The sequence below is a fragment of the Schistocerca cancellata genome, chromosome 12, assembly GCF_023864275.1.
Source record: "Schistocerca cancellata isolate TAMUIC-IGC-003103 chromosome 12, iqSchCanc2.1, whole genome shotgun sequence".
NCBI lineage: Eukaryota > Metazoa > Arthropoda > Insecta > Orthoptera > Acrididae > Schistocerca > Schistocerca cancellata.
In genome coordinates this window covers 104317038-104331235 of record NC_064637.1, presented here as the reverse complement: position 1 = coordinate 104331235, position 14198 = coordinate 104317038, and the positions used below count along the sequence as shown (strand labels likewise).

The 14198-nt window shown below is 45.8% G+C and overlaps 1 protein-coding gene and 1 non-coding gene across 3 annotated transcripts in view; both read right to left on the bottom strand.

Moving 5' to 3' along the window:
- The window catches only part of LOC126109601 (myc box-dependent-interacting protein 1), a 473035-nt gene that overhangs the window by 389473 nt on the left and 69364 nt on the right, over nucleotides 1–14198 (bottom strand). The gene's annotated exons all lie outside the window — the stretch shown is intronic.
- Nucleotides 3924–3998, bottom strand: Trnat-ugu (transfer RNA threonine (anticodon UGU)). Its single transcript has one exon. It is a non-coding gene; the product is annotated as a tRNA-Thr (tRNA).

Genomic DNA, 14198 nt, shown 5'->3' with positions numbered 1-14198 from the left:
CCATCGATAAAATGGGGGACAATTATCCTTCCTCCCATAACGCTGCAGCATACATCAACCCGCCAAGGTCGCTGATGTTCCACTTGTCACAGCCACCGTGGATTTTCCACTGCCCAATAGTGCATATTATGTCGGTTTACGTTACCGCTGTTGGTGAATGACGCTTCGTCGCTAAATAGAACGCGTGCAAAAAATCTTCATCGTCCCGTAATTTCTCTTGTGCCCAGTGGCAGAACTGTACACGACGTTCAAAGCCGTCGCCTAGCAATTCCTGGTGCATAGAAATACGGTACGGGTGCAATCGATGTTGATGTAGCATTCTCAACACCGACATTTTTGAGATTCCCGATTCTCGCGCAATTTGTCTGCTACTGATGAGCGGATTAGCCGCGACAGCAGCTAAAACACCTACTTGGTCATCATCATTTGTTGCAGGTCGTGGTTGACGTTTCACATGTGGCTGAAGACTTCCCGTTTCCTTAAATAACGTAACTATCCGGCGAACGGTCCGGACACTTGAATGATGTCCAGGATACCGAGCAGCATACATAGCACACGCCCGTTGGGCATTTTGATCACAATAGCCATACATCAACACGATATCGACCTTTTCCGCAATTGGTCCATTTTAACACGGGTGATGTATTACGAAGCAAATACCGTCCGCACTGGCGGAATGTTACGTGATACCACGTAGTTATACGTTTGTGACTATTACAGCGCCATCTATCACAAAGCGAAAAAAGTGGTCCAACTAAAAATTCATATTTCTTTACGTCCTACACGAATATGTAATAAAAATCGGGTTTCCTATTTAAAAAAAGCGCAGTTGATATCCGTTTGACCTATGGCAGCGCCATCTAACGGGGCAACCGTAGCGCCGTCTGGTTTCCCCCTTCAAGCTAGACGAGTTTCGTTCTTTGTAGTTTTTTCGTTTGGTGCTTTTCGTGAGATATTTGGCCCGGTCACTATCAATGGACCACCCTGTATACTGCGCTTGCCACCAAGCTGTGTGTGGCGGAGGGCACAATTCGCTCCAAAGTCGTATTTCCCCCCCTGTGTCTGAACGCCTCAGTACGAGCTCTAATTTCCCTTACCTTTGAATCGTTATCATTGCGCGATTTGAAAGTTGGTGGTAATAATATATGCTATACATGCTCGGTAAAGATTGGATTTCGGAATTTAGTGAGCAGGCCCTTCCGTTTAGCGCGCCGTCTATCTGCAAGTGCGTCCCACTTCAAACTTTCTACGAGATTTGTAACGCTCTCGCGATGGCTAAATGTACCAGTCACGAATCTTGCCGCTCTTCTTTGGACCTTCTCAATCTCTTGAATCAGACCCAACAGGCAAGGGTCGCACACAGACGAACAATACTCGGAGACTGGACGAATTAACGTATTGTAAGCCATTTCCTTTGTTGAAGGACTGCATCGCTGGATTGTGCCAATAAACGGCAATCTAGAGTTCGCCTTGCCCGTTACGTGTGTAATCTGATCATTCCCCTCAGAGGGAGAGAGAGTGTTATAATTCACTGCTCGAAAATTGCGAAGGAACAACTGATACTTGCTACGCAAAAACTGCCAGTTGCTGAAGAACAACCGACAACTGCTACGGAACACCGGATCAATGATAGTAAAAGGAAATTTAGAGGTAGGGACGCGTTAACTGCAGCGAAGCCGGTGCTGCAAGGCCCTGTAGCCTTTCGACAGTTCATGTCGTACGGTGTCTGACGACGGTGGTTGTGAACAAATTTAATACGACATTCCGTGTGGTACGGCAACATGTCTGAAAGACATCATCTGAGTGGTTACGATCGTGGACGAGCAGCTGGACAGCTCGAAGCCGCTTAAGCGGACCACACCGTGGTTCAGGTCGAAAAAAATCGATTTTCGGTTTCCATCATATTTCGATAGATTAAGGTTTTATTTAAGTACTCTGATAAGTATTTTGCTGTAAAAAATTTTTTCGAGCATTTAAAGAGCATTTTCCTACCATGCGTGTTTCTGTGCCACGCCTACTTTTCAAATGGTTCAAATGGCTCTGAGCACTATGGGACTTAACATCTGAGGCCATGAGTCCGTAGAACTACTTAAACCTAACTAACCTAAGGACATCACACACATCCATGCTCGAGGCAGGATTCGAACCTGCGACCGTAGCGGTCGCGCGGCTCCAGACTGTAGCGCCTAGAACCGCTCGGCCACTCCAGCCGGCACGCTCACTTTTCTGTCACCCACTGTCAACCCACCCACTTGCATCTCTAAGCCATATGGAGAGGCCATCATTAGGGAAATAGAATATGTAGGCCATGTTCAAAAACGTTTCGGAGCAAGGCTGAGAAAACTGTTGATATGAGAGGAAAAAAAATTAGAAGATGGAAAATTGTTGACCAGACAGGGTCGATTAACTGAAACTGAAATAGAAAACTTGCAGGTATACTATGGGCAGGCAATTAGGAGAAATAAAGAAAATCTGGAGGCAATGAATTGAGATTTTGGGCCATATTCTTCCGTAAGTCCTCTACTGGTAAGTCATGTCATGAATTGCGTCCATCAGTAGAAAATTCGTGGTGCAAATACAATAGGGCTCAGGCAACTGGAGAATCTTATTCTCACCAGTATTCTCTTCCTGCTGCTGTATTTACAGCAATTCAACCTATTTTCAGAGACTTGGCTCATCCTGACCTAAGGAAGTGTCTGCATGGGCAGACACAGAACCCAAATGAATGTTTCAACAGCGTAATTTAGAACTGCGTTCCTAAGACTGTATTTGTACCCATGCATACAGTGAAACTAGGAGTTCATGATGCTCATTCAGTTGTGGTAATATTGGAAAGTGTTGGGTACTGAAAAAGCTGAGAACTAATCCTGGTGTAAATATGATGACTGGGCTGCAACATTGCGATAAAACGAGGATAGCAGATGCAGACAGGTCTGCATCTAATATGGCCAAGAAAGCAAGACAAACACCCAGGAAGGTGAAGGAGAAGCTGGAAGACCTGCTAGAGGCCAAAGAAGGGCCATCATATGCAGCATGACAGTTTTAATTAACTGTAAGTAAGAAATTTCTAAAGTTTTTCTTTAAAGTCAATTTCCCGCAAACTAACATTTTCAGTACATATGCCCCATTATATCAGAAACTATCACGGCGCTATCGGTACACTTGTCTCTGCCAGAACCATTTTGCGGCGATTAAATCAGGCCGGTTTGTAAGACTGTTAAATTTATTCCACTTCAACCACGCAATCGTCGATAAGGAGTTCGTTGGTATAGAGGTCATGTTGGTTGGGGATCAGAAAAAGTGGTTCTGGGTGAAGTTCTCCGACTGAGCCGTGTGTGGCTTGTGTTTCCGCCATCATGTATTTTACACCCTGTTTTTAACTTACTTCCACCTCACTGCGTTAATTTAAATTACTACTGTCACTGAATTGCTGCTTTGCTTGATTGTGAGCGGCGCTAGTAGTGCGTATCGATATATCCCCTCTCATAGTATTTTTGCTCGCCGGCTATTACTTCTCTGTCGTTGTCTGTCGTAAGTTCGGGTCGCGAGTTCGGGTCTGCCAGAGTTGGAACGCGTCTGGAGCGCAGTCCGGACCTGCCAGTCGGGAAGTTGCAAAGCGGCACTGGTGCAGTCGGGTTGGAGCAGCAGTGTGTGTGTGTGTGTGTGTGTGTGTGTGTGTGTGTGTGTGTGTGTGTGTGTGTGTGGTGCGCGCGCGCGCGCGCGCGTGTGTGTATATCGACTCCCGATTTGTCTTTGTGTGTACTTAGTTACTGTCGGGTATATATGACGGTAGTATCTCTTCCCGAAAGAACAGTTACCGTGGATGACCATGCAGCTTTGCTAGAAATGAAATGATAATTAAATGGACACCCTAGCTGCAAACAGGCATTGATGTACTTCATTGGGGGCATGTTGAAAATGTGTGCCCCGACCGGGACTCGAACCCGGGATCTCCTGCTTACATGGCAGACGCTCTATCCATCTGAGCCACCGCGGGCACAGAGGATAGTGCGTCTGCAGGGACTTATCCCTTGCACGGTCCCCGTCAGATCCACATTCCCAACATGTCCACACCACTACATTCGTAGTGCGCCTAATAGATGTTTGCCCATCATACTCATTACTCGTGGCAGATTAATCTACCAAGTCCCGTAAGAGTTTGGGCATAGCGTGTGCGTTCGCACAAGAAGGTCAATGGCAGGGAAGCCATATTTTAACTATATATGACTGTAGTATCTGTTCCCGAAAGAACAGTATGATGGGCAAACATCTATTAGGCTACGAATGTAGTGGTGTGGACATGTTGGGAACGTGGGTGTCACAGGGAGAGTGCAAGGGATAAGTCCTTGTAGGCAAGCTATCCTCTGTGCCCTCGGTGGCTCAGATGGATAGAGCATCTGCCATATAAGCAGGAGATCCCGGGTTCGAGTCCAGGTCGGGGCACACATTTTCAACATGTCCGCAATGAAGTACATCAACGCCTGTTTGCAGCTAGGGTGTCCATTTAATTATCATTTCATAACTGTTGGGTATCATTCAGGTCTTCGTGCAAGTCTTTGTCAGGTTGTGTGTGTAGTTGGCGTTATGTTCACTGACGACTATTTTAGATGTCGGCATTCTGAGAAGTGTCGGTCGGTAGGCGCGGACCAGGGAGGATATCTCCGCGCGGTGCAGTCAGCTGGGGCCGCTGGCGGTCCCTGCGCAGTGTCGGAGCGTGTGTGCTGTCCGATCTTGAGTGGTGTTTGAAGTACCCAAGCCACGTCCGTTCATGTTGTGGTTCGTTTCGGTGGTTCCGTGTTGAGGTGGTTTTCTTGTGAGCAACACCGAGTGTTTGTATTGCTGAAATTTAGCCGTCATGCGGTGGAATTAACAATACTGGTTGACTACAATGCAAGTGCACCAGCGGAATTTTCTGCCTTGTGGCCGTTAACGTTCGGGTTACCTACCCTGGCCATTAACGTAATTTCAGGCAGTGTCCTTTCCTCACCTATTGTCACTGCCCAACATTGTGTGTAGGTTTAGACAGCTTAATACATATACATATTTGATTGTGTATAATCACGCCAGTAACATTTTGTGTTTGAATTCTCATGTACGGATTGGTGGCAACCAAGTCGTTTGTCGGTCGGTCCGTGGCTGTCCCTTGGTTGGGTTCCGACGGATCAAGTGTAGTTGGGCTCACTACCTGTCTCACCTAAGTGGACGAGGGCAGACCGACCCCCTAGAGGCTTCTGAGTGCTGTAGTCTCTATTGTCTTTCTCACCGGTGTTTAATCGTCTGTTTATAATCTATCATAGCCACAGTTTAAAAAAAATTCTTGGTTTTACTGTGTTTCATGTAAGTAAGTTTGAATTCCGGCAAGTGGATATTTGCTGAAAGGTTACTGCCGTTGTGTTGTCTTTTCTTTTAGACCGGTTTCAGCTACTTCAAACTTAAGGTTTATTCTTTTTAAATTTTGGAAAATTAATTGTCGGCCTTCAGCCTTGGAACCTTATTCTTAAAATTCCCTTTCAGGCTTAAACATTGCGGCCTTCTGCCTTTGAAAAGTTATGGTAATTTATTACAAAATCTTGAAAATTTTACTGGGCCTTCAGCCGTTTGTATTGCATCTTGTTTATGTTTGTCTATTCACCCTTGCTTTCAGCCTAGCTGTTATATATGTAATTGTAACTGCGTGTTTTCAGTCACTTGAAAATTCACCTTGTTGATTTGAAAGATTTCTTGTTTGGAGGCCTCCAGCCGTGAACGATTTGGAGTTTGAAACTCTTATTTGTAAAAGTTCGGGTATGTGCCACTTTCGTTGTAAATGTGTTACTAAATTACAATAAATTACAATTTAAAGTGAAACTGACCCCGACCTTACTTGGCCCTTTCGACAATCCTAATCACTTGTTCTGCCCAGCGGGTTTAGCGGGCGTCTCAAATGTATTCCACTTCAACCATGCAGACATAGATAAAGAGTTCGTTGGTTGGGGATCAGCAACAGTGGTTCAGGGTGAAGTTCTCCGACCAATTCCTCTTCACTATGACGCGTAGTTCTAGCCACCAGTTGGCGTGGAGCGAGAGAGAGGAACACGTTACACGCCACAGAATGCTCATGAACGTCGTGGGTATGGCTGTTGATATACTTTCCGGGATGTGAGGTCGTGGTCCAAGAAAGAAAAGTTCTTGGACCACGACCTCACATCCCGGAAAGTATATCAACAGCCATGTCACCCGGTCGTGAAAGCCTTCATTCTACAGTCGTGGGTATGACCTGGCATTGTGCACAATAGCCTAACACCGCTGCATATCATTGCGCTAGGTACAGTTACAGCATAGCAGTATTGCAGAAGGACTATTCTGGGTCGTGTCTGTCTGTTGAGGGGCGTAGTATGTCCGACTTTCTGTTTATGGACGACAATGCCCGACCACACAGGACGACTGAGGTGTCTGACACATTGCACAGTGGAAGATACTGAGTGTATGGAATGGGATGCGAACTCTCCGTACCTAAACCTTACAGAGCATACCTGGAATGCTCTTGGCAGAAGTGTTTCTCAACAAACGCACCTTCCGCGAACAGTGGAAGAACTGAAAACCGCCTGGAGAGAGAAGTAGAAGAATAACCCCGACTTCCCCCCTCTACAATTTGGTAGCCAGCATGAGTAACAGAACAAAAAGTGCATTAGCGCCCGAGGAGGGCGTATTCCTTACTGGAGGAGGAGGAGGAGATTAGTGTTTAACGTCCCGTCGACAACGAGGTCACTAGAGACGGAGCACAAGCTCGGGTTACGGAAGGATGGGGAAGGAAATCGGCCGTGCCCTTTCAAAGGAACCATCCCGGCATTTGCCTGAAGCGATTTAGGGAAATCACGGAAAACCTAAATCAGGATGGCCGGAGACGGGATTGAACCGTCGTCCTCCCGAATGCGAGTCCAGTGTGCTAACCACTGCGCCACCTCGCTCGGCATTCCTTACTGACCTGTGTCAAATATGAACGTTATTTACGTATAATCATGCAATGTAGGCTTTCACGGGCGGTGTAGTCTTCAGTTGAAACTTTCGGGCTGAGAGGCCGCGGTCGATGTATAACATTTCCACCTAACGTTTCGTCTCTATCTGCGGGAGAAATCATCTGAGGTCGTCCGGCTACTGCCACTGAGGCTGCAGGTGCTCTCGCATTTATAGAGCGCATAGAGGGCACCACCATTCGTCACGTGATGCCGACAGTATGCCTATCTTTGGAAGGCGTCATCATTCTCGATTAAGAGTGATCGATTGCCATTCTGCTGGCGCAACGTCGACATCCATATTTTGTCCAACTTTAAAACTTCCTCTTTTCTATTAAAATTGTTATGGTGTTCGTGAATATTGCTTCCCTATAGATGCGCGCATGAGGTGTCATGAAAACCTTGGTGGACAGAGCCAACAAAATCTGCGAGCCGACTTACTTACAAGATGAACTAAATCACTTACGGTCAGACTTCATGAAAAACGGATATACCAGCAAGTAAATTGATGGAGCCCTCCATGAAAGAAGATAAGAAGCCATAAATCCAGAGCAACAAAGGTAACCTATTGGAAAAGTTTTCCTACCGTTCATTAATAAAGTCACGGACCGTATTGGGAAAGTTCTGGCAGAGTATGGGATCGAAACAATCTTCAGACCCAGCAAGAAGATTAAGGAATGAAACTTCCTGGCAGATTAAAACTGTGTGCCGGTCCGAGAGCACTTGCCCGCGAAAGGCAAAGGTCCCGAGTTCGAGTCTCGGTCCGGCACACAATTTTAATCTGCCAGGAAGTTTCATATCAGCGCACACTCCGCTGCAGAGTGAAAATCTCCTTCCAGATTAAGGAATATTTAAGAAGTGCAAAAGACGCCCGACACCCCCTAGCAACACCCGGGGTATACAAAATTCCATGCAGTTGTGGACAAGTATATATTGGGACAACGAAAAGAAGTGTAAACACCCGCTTAGCCGAACATAAACTGTCGCTTAGGACACATCGAAAAATCGGCCGTAGCTGGGCATGTTTTTCGAGATGGGAACCACGAAATTAAATTTAATGAGACAAGCGTTCTAGCACGAACATCGCGTTATCATACGCGCATGTATAGAGAAGCAATAGAGATTCACAAACACCATAAAAATTTTAATAGAGAAGAGGAAGTTTTAAAGTTGGACAAAATATGAATGTTGACGTTACACCAGCAGAATGGCAATCGATTACTCTTAATCGAGAATGATGACACCTTCCAAAGCTAGGCATACAGTCGGCATCGCGTGACGAATGGTGGTGCCCTCTATGCGCTCTATGAATGCGAGAGTACCTGGAGCCTCAGTGGCAGTAGCCGGACGACCTCAGAAGATGTCTCCCGCAGATGGAGACGAAACGTCAGGTGGAAATTTTATACGTCGACCACGGCCTCTCAGCCCGGAAGTTTCAACTGAAGGATTATTTATGTCTGTTATCCTGCTTTCCAATGTGGTCAGATCGTTGTAAGTGTACCACTGCACCTATGTTACGTATGTACTGTGTTTCTTGTCGCCTGTGATTAGCCCTGTCCAACAACGTCTGTGTTCCTTAGGAGCTGTGAAGCAGTGTAGCAGTCTGCCTCTGGCGCGTTGAGAGGATATGTGAAAGGATAAGCGGCGTTCTCTCGTATGACATCACCACCAACAGCATCACATTTGGCTGCCAAGGCACTCAATAATTACGGCGCCTCTCCTGAGCACACGTGTTGAAAGCGCCCTTCTGCCCAAGAGTCACACTGTGGAGATTTCGCAACTGTAATAAGCTAAGAGAATTTCCTTGGCGCTGTGATGTAAACGTCACACATTAACATGAAGGCAAACGCCGGAGAAAATAAATGATTGCGCGTAATCGCTAATGACTATTCAGTCATCCGGAGAAAGGAGCGCCCATATTAAGTGACTGCAAACTGCGCGCCTTGCTCCTCGCATTCAGAAGGGGCCCGAAAAGGAGGCGGCTCGGTTTCAAATCCGCTGACTCCCTCCTCAAATACTCTGTCCGTTAAGTCTACGCGGCCAAACTGTTACTTTTCGAGTACACGGAAATCTAGACTGAAAAACCCGTATGCAGAAACGAACGAGGTGTGTGTGTGTGTGTGTGTGTGTGTGTGTGTGTGTGTGTGTGTGTGTGTGTCTTAATTCCTCGTACCACTGTAGATGGTTCAAATGGCTCGGTGCACTATGGGACGTAACTTATGAGGTCATCAGCCCACTACAACTTAGAACTACTCAAACCTGACTAACCTAAGGACATCACACACATCCATGCCCGAGGCAGGATTCGCCACAAAGGCATTATCCGAATCGGACGAATTCGTGAATTCCGCCAGAGACGTCGCTGTTCGTAGTAACTGACGGAACGTCATGGTGTAAAACAGAAGTGATTTCTGGCGTTCCCCAAGGTAGTGTTACAGGCCCATTGCTGTTCTTTATCTACATAAACCATTTAGGAGACGATCTGAAGATCAAAACAAACTGCAAAACGATTTAGAAAAGACATCTGTACGGTGCAAATATTAGCAATTGACCCTAAGTAACGGAAAGTGTGAGGTCATCCACATGAGTGCTAAAAGGAACTCAAACTTCGGTTACACGATAAATCAGTCTAATGTAAAATCCGTAAATTCAATAAATACCTACAATTACAATTGCTAACAACTTAAATTGGAAGAAATACATAAAAAGTGTTGTGGGGAAGGCTAACCAAAGACTACGTTTTATTGGCAGGAGACTTAGAAAATGTAACAGATCTGCTGAAGAGATTGCCTGCATCACGCTTGTCCGTCCTCTTTTAGACTACTGCTGCGCGGTGTGGGATTTTTACCATATAGCATTGACGGAGTACATCGAGAAAGTACGAAGAAGAAAGAAAAAAAGAGCACGTTTTGTATTATCGCGAAATATGAGAGAGAGTGTCACAGAAATGACACAGGATTTGGGATGGTCATCATTAAAAGAAAGGCGTTTTTCGTTGAGCCGGAATCTTCAAGAAATTTCATTCACCAATTTTCTCCTCCGAATGCGAAAATATTTTGTCGACACCGAACTACATAGGGAGAAACGATCACCACGATAAAATAAGGGAAATCAGAGCTCGTACGGAAAGAAAAGTGTTAATTCTTTCTGCGCGCTATACGAGATTGGAATAACAGAGAATTGTGAAGGTGGTTCGATGAACCCTCTGCCAGGCACTTGAATGTGATTTGCAGAGTATCCATGTAGATGTAGATGTACCCGGTACGATTGCGTAATACTCCCGGCGACCCCTAGCCTCCATGGCGTACTCTACATCTACATCGATAATCTGCAAATCACATTCAAGTGCCTGGCAGATGGTTCATCGAACCACCTTCACAATTCGCTATTATTCCAATCTCGTACAGCGTGCGGAAAGAAACGAACACCTATCTCTTTCCGTACGAGCTCTGATACTCCTTTTCTCCCTAAATGTTTTCTCATTCTGAGAAGAAATTGGTGATTGGAATTTCGTGAGAAGATTCCGTCGCAACGAAAACGCCTTTCTTTTAATGATGTCCAGCCCAAATCCTGTATCATTTCGTTGACACTCTCTCCCATATTCCGCGATAATACAAAACGTGCTGCCCTTCTTTGAACTTTTTCGACGTACTCCGTCAATCCTATCCGGTAAGCATCCCACACCGCGCAGCAGTATTCTAAAAGAGGACAGACAAGCGTAGTGTAGGCAGTCTCCTTAGTAGACCTGTTAAATTTTCCAAGTGTCCTGCCAATAAAACGCAGTCTCTGGTTAGTCTTCCCCACAACACCCTCCGTGTGTTCCTTACAATTCAAGTTGTTCGTAATTGTAATACCTAAGTATTTAGTTGAATTTACGGCCCCTAGATTAGAGTGACCTATCATGTAACCGAAGTCGAACGAATTTTCTTTCGCACTGATATGGATGACCTCACACTCTTCGCTACTTAGGGTCAACTGCCAATATTCGCACCATTCGGATATCCTTTCTAAATCATTTGCAATTTTTGATTTCTGATTACTTTATTAGTTGATAAACGACAGCGTCATCTGCAAACAACCTAAGACGGCTGCTCAGATTGTCTCCCAAATCGTCCATATAGATAAGGAACAGCAAAGGGCCCACAACATTACCTCGGTGAACGCCAGAAATCACCTCTGTTTTACTCGATGACTTTCCGCCAGTCACCACGTACTGCGACCTCTCTGACAGGAAATCACAAATCCAGTCACATAACTGAGACGATATTCCATTAGCACGCAATTTTACTACGAGCCGCTTGTATGGTACAGTGTCAAAATCCTTCTGGAAATCCAGAAATACGGAATCGATCTGAAGTCCCTTGTCAATAGCACTCATGTGAATAAAGAGCTGTGTTTCATAGGAACGATGTTTACTAAACCCATGTTGACTGTGTGTCAATAGACCGTTTTCTTCGAGGTAATTCATAATATTCGAACACAATATATGTACCAAAATGGTGCTGCTTATCGACGTTAACGATATGGGCCTGTAATTTAGTGGATTACTCCTACTAGTTTTCTTGAATTTTGGTGTGACCTGTGCAACTTTGAACGATTCTCTTCAGTCGTCTTGGTCCCGTTCTTGCAGGATATTTTTCCGGCAGCAGCGATGTTGGCGATCTGATGTTTTAGCGGATTCCTGATGTTCACAGTACACTTGTGAAGCCGGCCGCTGTGGCCGAGCGGTTCTAGGCGCTTCAGCCGGAACCGCACTGCTGCTACGGTCGCAGGTTCGATCCTGCCTCGGACATGGATGTGTGTGATGTCCTTAGGTTAGTTAGGTTTAAGTAGTTCTAAGTTCTAGGGGACTGATGACCTCAGATGTTACGTCCCATAGTGCTCAGCGCCATTTGAACCATTTTTGTGCAACTCTCCAGTCTTTGGGTACGGATATTTCGTCGAGTGATTGTTAAGTATGGAGCTAATGCATCAGCATACTCCGAAAGGAACCTAATTGGTGTACAGTCTGGACCAGAAGACTTGCTTTTATTACGTGATTTAAGTTGCTTCACTACTCCGAGGATATTTACTTCTACGTTACTCATGTTGGCAGCTGTTCTCGATTCGAATTCTGGAATGTTTACTTCGCCTTCTTTTGTGAAGGCATTTCGGAAGGCTGTGTTTTGTACCTCTGCTTTGGCAGCACTGTCTTCGATAGGATCTCCATTGCTATCTGAACAGTGTTAGTGGGTGTGTCGTACAATGGCCGGAATGCGATCTCCTTATGGGAGTAGGGCTGCTCGTGAAGAGCGAGTCGCTACAGCCGAAGACGCGGCAGTGAGGCTTATACGAGGGTCACTCCAACAGAAATGCACACTATTTTTTTTTAAATCCATCTTTTATTCTACTGGTTTGAAAGTTTTACACTGTGTAGATACATCCATTAGTAACAATATTTTCATTTCTCCACATACTTTCCATCCCTCTCAACTGCCTTACGCCATCTTGGAACCAGCGCCTGTATAACCGCACGGTAGAATTCTGGACCAACCTGTTGGAGCCACTGTTTGGCAGAGTGCACAAGGGAGTCATCATCTTCAAACCTTGTTCCACGAAGAGAGTCTTTCAGTTTCCCAAAGAGATGACAGTCACATGGAGCCAGGTCAGGAATGTAGGGCGGGTGTTTCAGTGTTGTCCATCCGAGTTTTGTGATCACTTCCACGTTTTTTTGACCGACATGTGGCCGTGCATTGTCGTGCAACAGCAAAACATCCCGCTTTTGCCGATGTGGTCGAACACGACTCAGTCGAGCTTGAAGTTTCTTCAGTAACGTCACATATGCATCACAATTTATTGTGGTTCCACTTGGCACGATGTCCACAAGTAAGAGACCTTCGGAATCGAAAAACACCGTAGCCATAACTTTTCCAGCAGAAGTTGTGGTTTTGAATTTTTTTTTCTTGGGTGAATTTGCATGATGCCGCTCCATTCACTGCCTCTTCGTCTCTGGTGAAAAACGATGGAGCCACGTTTCATCACCTATCAGAATTCTTCCAAGAAATTCATCTCCACAGTTCTCGTACTGTTCCAAAACTTCGCCACATTCCGTTTTTCTTGTTTCTTTGTGAGCCACTGTCAACATCCTGGGAACCCACCTGGCACAAACCTTTTTTAACGCCAACACTTTCAGTATTCTGCAAACACTTCCTTCCCCTGTCCCAACGTAGAGCGAGAATTCGACCACTGTGATGCGTCTGTCAGCAGTCACCAATTCGTTAACTCTCTGCACGTTGTCTGGAGTGTGTGCAGTACGAGGCCTGCCGCTGCGAGGACAATCCTCAATATTGCCGTGCCCGCTTTCATCACGTAACCTGCTTGCCCACCGACTAACTGTACTGCGATCGACAGCAGCACCTCCATACCTCTCCATGTACATTTATACTCCGCAAGCCACCCAACGGTGTGTGGCGGAGGGCACTTTACGTGTCATTGTCATTACCTCCCTTTCCTGTTCCACTCGCGTATGTTTCGCGGGAAGAACGACTGCCGGAAAGCCTCCGTGCGCGCTCGAATCTCTCTGATTTTACATTCGCGATCTCCTCGGGAGGTATAAGTAGGGGGAGCAATATATTCGATACCTCATCCAGAAACGCATCCTCTCGAAACCTGGACAGCAAGCTACACCGCAATGCAGAGCGCCTCTCTTGCAGAGTCTGCCACTTGAGTTTGCTAAACATCTCCGTAACGCTGTCACGCTTACCAAGTAACCCTGTGACGAAACGCGCCGCTCTTCTTCGGATCTTCTCTACCTCCTCTGTCAACCCGACCTGGTAAGGATCCCACACTGATGAGCAATACTCAAGTACAGGTCGAACGAGTGTTTTGTAAGCTACCTCCTTTGTTGATGGACTAAATTTCCTAAGGACTCTCCCAATGAATCTCAACCTGGTACCCGCCTTACCAACAATTTTATATGATCATTCCACTTCAAATCGTTCCGCACGCATACTCCCAGATATTTTACAGAAGTAACTGCTACCAGTGTTTGTTCCGCTATAATCATACAATAAAGGATCCTTCTTTCTATGTATTCGCAATACATTACACTTGTCTACGTTAAGGGTCAGTTGCCACTCCCTGCACCAAGTGCAGCACGTTGCTTCTGACGAACATCATGTGTTGCTGCCATGTTGGAGATGCCGCTCACGGGAACAGGTTGAACTA